The sequence below is a fragment of the Hippocampus comes genome, unplaced genomic scaffold (genome assembly GCF_001891065.2).
Source record: "Hippocampus comes isolate QL1 unplaced genomic scaffold, H_comes_QL1_v1.1 scaffold22, whole genome shotgun sequence".
NCBI classification, from domain to species: domain Eukaryota; kingdom Metazoa; phylum Chordata; class Actinopteri; order Syngnathiformes; family Syngnathidae; genus Hippocampus; species Hippocampus comes.
In genome coordinates this window covers 1,862,139-1,869,276 of record NW_017806175.1, presented here as the reverse complement: position 1 = coordinate 1,869,276, position 7,138 = coordinate 1,862,139, and the positions used below count along the sequence as shown (strand labels likewise).

At 40.3% G+C, this 7,138-nt stretch overlaps 1 long non-coding RNA gene across 1 annotated transcript in view; it reads left to right on the top strand.

The window, feature by feature from the left end:
* The first annotated feature begins 5,400 nt into the window (after window positions 1-5,400).
* LOC109532032 (uncharacterized) overlaps window positions 5,401-7,138 on the top strand; it is a 47,165-nt gene continuing 45,427 nt past the window's right edge. Inside the window, exons 1-2 of the long non-coding RNA XR_002171298.1 lie at window positions 5,401-5,481; window positions 7,041-7,106. This is a non-coding gene — a long non-coding RNA (uncharacterized LOC109532032). The remainder of the gene's footprint in view (window positions 5,482-7,040; window positions 7,107-7,138) is intronic.

The window sequence follows — 7,138 nt, the reverse complement described above, 5'->3', positions numbered from 1 at the left end:
CATGAAGCAGTTCATCTTTATTGCAATCACTTAATGAAAATCAATCCATTCCTGATAAACTCTTATCTTCACGCCCTTTGTGCAGCCCCTGGTCTGGGGAGATCATAAATTACGGTATAATGTTGGCTTTGTTGAGGGAGGGAATTGCAAATTGTCGTAATTTAGCCGGATTTATTATGCAGATGCTTAATTTCTGAGCGCATTCACTGGGGAAAGCTTGTTAAAAGTTTTGTGACTTGTATATAAATCCAAAGAAAACACATATCTGGCCAGATGTTTATCTCTCTGAAAAGGAGGTCACGTTATTGTCGCTGTTTGTTCGTGTGATGCTAAAATAAAATTGCTTCACCAAGGAAAATGTTGGAGCAGGTCCAGATATCAGCGTGGATCATTTTTTGAAATTATGTACGTATTATGTAAGAGAAAAATGACGGTGGAGGTAATGCGCCAAAAGAAATTGCCAATCGCCAAAAAAAAAATGTCTAAGAATGAATGGAAAGAAATAGAAGTAGTAGTCATGGCAACAAATGTGGGACTGTCTCTCTAGCGAGCTTGCTAGTTTAGCATGCAGCATCCACCCACAGCAACAATTTACTGTTTCCAGCACCGAAAGGCACAATAACTGACCAGGATTCTACCTTTGTCCACAAAAAGAAAAAAAAAAAAGGTCGTCGTTAGAAGTAAAAAGTCCGAATGTTGCCGTCAACACAATTAGGGAACGTGGGACTATTGGTGTGAGTCCAAGCTCTAATTTTAATGTATATATGTCACATCTGAGTATAAATTGCAGGACCAGTCAAACTGAAAAAGTGTCATTTACAGTTTAATCCGAAAAATACACTTAGATATATTCTTGTGATTATTTTTTTCTTTTAATGAAATGCATAAATTGGGGTTACAAGCGTCAAACATATGCAGGATCTGGATAAAGGTGTGATACAGGTTTTATCTATTAATGTGTTTATTTATTTATTCATTGCAGCAGGTAGGTAAGTATCACCCGGATTGGGATTGATTTTATCCATTTTCTTGTTAATGTTGGAAGGCATTTCACCGCTGTATTTAATTTGTAAGAAATTCTGATTAACGAGCACAATTACGCGCTGATTCAAAGGACTGGTCGGCCTTGGCTGAGGTCAAACCCTTGAGTGCCATCATCCATATTGTGATGCACACCATGTCTGCATCCATTTATTCAGAATTAAGAGTTTAAAGGCTTGTAGAGCTGCGTGTTTACTAATATAAACTGGCCAATCATAATCAATCATAGCCCAACACCTCTTCACCTCCCTCCGCCCCTGTTGCCAGTTGCCAAGAAGCGCTCAATTTGATATGTAGGTCAGCGGGCACATTGTCTTGTCAGCCACTGGGTGAGATATGTCCACTTGGTCGCTGTCACTTTGATTATTGGGCAGACGCATCGAGTTGGTCAGGTATGAGGGAGCCTGCGGTGGGAGATAGTTGACGAGAGTTGCCCCATACACACTCACACACACACTCACACACGACCAAGAAACGCTCGAAAGAGTACGGTCTACTCCGTTCTGCAGCGATGACCCACGTAACAAGACACATAAATTAGATGTTGTGCCAAATGCAATAATCACTGCATCATTAGGTAGGATGTTTGGGTAAGAAGGTTATGGAGGTCTTATGGGCGATATAGTGAGCTGCGCGACCGACACAAGGTGATCATTTGCTGGAAGCGGGGTGCAAACACAATCGCACATGAACAGTCAAATGAGTTGACAAGTGCAGCTGACCAACTGCCCACGTGCCATTTAACCTGCATATTTTAACGCAACGTGCCGATCGCATTGCTGATACTACGATCCATCGCAAACTGTTGCAGGAAAATTTTTCCCCATACAGAACAATTCTAATCAAAATCGTGTTTGCGGCAGTCCAACTGTCAGCATCATAAAACCTTTATAAATTGCACTGGAAAATTTTAAGTAACGTTATTTGACATTATTATCTGTCATGGATGTGTAACAAAATTTATTAATTTAATTTAGTTTTCAGATAGGCGGCACGGTGGTCGACTGGTTCGCATGCAGAGGTTTTAGGTTTGAATTTGGCCTTCCTGTGTGGAGTTTGCATGTTCTCTATTTGAGAGGGAGGGCTGCGCTGCTTTGGGAGTGGTCATAGCCGACTTTAAACGTGGTGGATTAGAGGGCCTCCTCTCATTCCCTTTAAATGCAGTGCACTAGTCACACACTCGTATCTTGACTTAGCAGAAGCACATTTGCAACATGAAGTAGGGGACTTGGAGACCGCACCCCAGCCCCAATTCATCTTGTGCCCCTCCATCATTGTGCTACCCGGTGGGATGATTTAAAAATATAATACAATAACTCAAAGGGTTTGATGCCTGCTGTTCGAATATTGATGAGCTAAATATATCGAGTTAGACCAGCTGTCTACCCCTGCACCACTGTGAAACGTGGTCTGAGCAGGCGTAAGGTTTACATTGACTTCCTACCACCAAACTGTCACTCTGCTTGGCACATTAATAAGATACTCATTCTGCTATGCCGGTTTGCCCAGGTAGGCAGAGATGTGTCTGCCAAATTGGCATACATACTGTACAGCGAGCCTTGCGCTGGTACGAAAATCAAGACTCGCCACATTTGTGCCACGGTGCAGATGCGCCAGCGACAAAAATAGAGCCCATAATGTCGAATTTGTCCATCGGTCACTACAATGGGCCACTATTCTAAAACTGTCTTGATGTCACAGCTGCACTCTTAAAATGCAAATTCTAAGAAGAGGAAACACTTTGCCAAAAATCCACATCTTATGAAACGTTGACATAGCCCAATATTTTTGTACTACTTTGAGGAATTTCTCTGGAAAATTCAGTCCGAATATCCAATTTTACCTCCAATTCCCCTTCGTGTGTTATGCTAATGCTTTATATATTAGCTAATGTGAATCTCTAAATTAAAAATAAAAAAAAATCTCCATTTCAACCAATTACTTCTTCACCTAATTGAAAGACCACGATGCCCCTTGTATTAAGGCAGCCATCAATCTGTCCATTATCAATCAAGGAGAAGACTCACACACCATTATCTATTTATCTTGCCAAGTGCTCTATTAATATCAAATTAATTTCCCCATTGAGTGTATCAATCACTCATTACGCATTTTTTCCCCTCACCTCATTAGCATGGTAATTGTCCTTGTTTACGGGAGGGGGAAAGTCAAGACAGGGTAGGTGAGCATCATATGCCAAAGTCCTTCATATAGTTTAAGACTGGGGATAGTTTAATACATATACATTTTCCAAGGGTTCACAAACATTTTAAAAACACTATTAAGTATGTCAAATCACGAATTGATGGTATTTACGTCACTCATTTCGAATTACGAGTTGTTTGCCCGCGACACAAACTCAGGGGCTAGCAAATGGCTAACACAGTGCTTGAACAGTTGTGTAGTAGCGGCAGGGCGTCAAAATAAGTTAAAGAAAAAGGCATTTCAGCCATCAGTGGATTGTAAAGTGCCATTTGTATCCTCATTGGAATCACTATCGCTACAACTATTTATTCGATTAAAAAAAAAATAATCATTTTATACAACCAGCATTTTGTCTTTCTTCTGCTGAGGTTGAAACCGTTAACTAGTTGTGTTCCGCAGTTTATTGCGCCATTGGAGTTGGATGTTGTTGAGCATGTCCGCTCTGTCATCGTGAAATATTAATTAGAATAAAAAACCTTGCAATAAATCTGAAAAGGGAAACAGTATACAGTCACATTGCTAACTGATTCATGTTGCTAAGTGAAGGTTCAACACTCGCTCGATAAATGCGATCATTAACCCAAAATGTCCAACCTTGTCAGCAAGCTCAGATATCTTATTTATTTATTTATTTATTGGTGGGGAGCACATATTGAGATGCTACGAAACCTTCATCAGGTAATGTTAGCAAAGAGCCATTACCCGGTTATGTTGGTGGAAAATTAAAATTGTATATGGTTCCAGCGCTTGCCGCACACTAAAAACTTTGGACATCGAACCACATACTGCTTCACCTCGAAGAAACACATACACTGAGTTTTTAAAATACAACCAGAAAATGAATGTGCATAGTATACGTATGTTTCCAAAGTGGACCTCTATTTTGAAACAATGGATTGAAACAACCTTAGATGCACCCAAGTTGTCAAAAACTTTCAACTGTATGTGAAAGAGAGAAAGGTGCTCTGGTGGGTTTATGATGGCATTGTAGTGGCGCTGCCTGTCACCTCAACACATGACATGAATCAAGACTAGGCCTGCAGCGGTTTTAAAAATAGCGTCTGCCCTTTTTTTTTCCCCCTCCGCTGCAAACATTGCCGTCACTTCGCCGTGACACTGACGCCAGAAACCTGAAATTTAAGAGCCAGTCACGAGTCAACCATGGCGCACATCCATCCATTCACCTGCTGCATCCTCTTCAGAATAGCATCTGCGAGGCCCTTTAATGAAGTGCGGTGACACATGTCAGCGGCATCCATGTTCCAAATCCTCGCTTCGTAAAACTAAGCAAGACGTGAGGGGATTAAGTATGATGGTGTATGTGACAAATCATTTGGCTCTCAGCTGACAATTTAAATTCCTTCCGTCCATGTCTGGCTAATTACAGCACATGAATTGTTAATGTGCGCAGACTTACATTCCTAATGGTGCGACATGCCATGCATTCAATAGTTCTAAGGCCTTGTTCACACTGCAGGTAAATCAGATTTGTTGCCCATATGGCATCCTTGAGGTTTTACCGTCCATAAATATGATCAGATTTATTGCATCCACACGTCACTATTCTACACGTTCAATCCATCAATAAAATCAACAACAACTTGTCTGTTTTATCCTGGAGGGAACCCAATAAAGCCCTGACACTAACCTTACTCGAACCCGTACCCTCATTTACACTACTCTAAATCTTTCCATATCACACCCTAACCCAGTGGCAAGCGGTGAGGTCCTGGCATTACAGTCCGATCAAGAAATGTATGAGCCAAACAGGGTGCTGTATTTAAGATTAAATTAGCAACCTGACCTTTAAAACTGGTTACTGGCTTCGGGCTTCCATAATTAATTTAATCCCATTATGAATCCAGTTTTGAGACATTTTTTTTTAATATTGGATCCCTGCTCTTTGTGGGGAATAAGAACTGAGCAGGCCCGCGAACACCTAACATTTGCGTATAATTGACGCTCATTGAGTTGATTTGGGGGCCTGGGGGTTAAACACCCAAAATTCGTGAAAGAACACTGATAAACATTCAATATGTGTTTTTGAAATTTGGGAACAATGGGAGTGAACCAGCAAAAACAAACAAACAAAAATATTGTGTATGGCATTCCTGAATTTACGTCTAAATTACGTGATGACGTAATTGCATGTGACTTTGTGTTCCCGGAAAAGGGTAAAATAAAGCGGGAAGGGAAACGGTGCAATTCCGGTCTGCCCAGGTGTGTTTATAAGAGGTAAAAAAACACGACAAATATATTTTTTAAAATGTTTAAAACTATTGAGAAAAATCTGTGAAAATGCGTATCAATTGCCAAACTGCGAGCATGCAGGGGTCCACTGTAATATCTTGTGCGTTTAGCTTTCACCTGGCGCAACATAGAATGAATGAAGGGACTGCAGCTGTTGTTTCATTTTCCTCACAGAATAAGCACGCCAACACGTTTGTATCATTTTCCTGAATCAAGTCTGAACACGTACAGTAAAAAGATGGGCAAGCCCATTTCATGAGGAAGTGACGGCGCAGCGATCAAAACGATCAAGATTCAGCATTTTCATGTGAAGATGTGACTGAAGACCAAATATTAACAAATGTAATCATATTTTTATTTATTTATATAAACGAGATGTTCGGAGGTCGAGGCAATTACCTGGTTGTCTCACACCTTGCGCTTTAGCTGACGTTTAAATGTGATCAGCAAAACTAAATATGTAACATATTTTAAATTCAATAAGCCTGGTAATGGAAAATTAGAGGCATGTTAAATTTGTCTGAAAACATGTTGGAAATGTGAAAAGCGACAAAAACAGTCACATGCAAAATCCAGATCGCTTCCTCTGTTGTGGTCCATTCATTTTAGCAATCGATAGTAAAGGATTTCGCAATGTGAGGTGAATGACGTGATGCTGCTCGCTGCCACACTTTGCGTCTAAAATGTGTACATGCAACAGTTTTGCCAATGAAATCATGGACATTATTGGATTCAAAGGGAAAATCAATACAAAGCACAGATCAGAGAGGAGAGTTAAAATTAAAAAGAGTTTTAATAAAGGAGAAGTCAAGTAAAAAAAATAAAATAAATCATCTGTTTTCTGAATTTGGTCATGTGACATTCACAAGCTGACCTGTAATTGATCGTTACCTGAGCCCTGAGCAACTGTGAGGTGTTTTTCAGTCGACACGAAGCAGTAAAATGGCCATAATCAGAATGCCGTGTTTAGACTCGTGGCATTGCAAACAATAGTTTTGACCTCTTTTTGACTCGTTTTCGTTTTTTTTAATCTTCATGATGCAGGTGAGCCACTGCCTCACATGTCCCTTAACCCACCCCCTACACTGCATTCCATCGCAAACTCTACAACCAAGTATGCCTTTCTCTGAAATTGGGCGAAAGCTTAAGGTGGTTGAGTCAAAAGAATCTGGGTTAGAGTCCTACTTTGGGCCTTTCTGAGTAGAAAACCGTGATTGTTGCATTGGTGTGAATAGTTTAATGCTTGTGTATCCTTGTATTTGATACCCCACCATACTCAGGATTGTTTTTATCTTTCTACCCTGTATATGACGTGGTGTCACACTCGCAATGTAACGTAAGACTCATACAATAATGACAAATTGTAAATGTAATAGTGCTGGTGGAATGTTAAGCTTTGCTGATTATTTGAAGTCAAGCTTTCAGATCTTATGGAATGAGGACCCCATCAGGACATATTAAGAACTACAATAGTGTATTAAAGTTACATTTTCGATGTTTCACATATTAAAAGGTCTTGACCCAAACACTTATTTTTTTGTCAGGACATGCTCCCCCTGGAAGGAAAGATGGAAAAGGACCACCTACCCAGTAAGACTCACTGTGAAAATGTATGTAACTGACTCGCACCTTCCACTTTCAC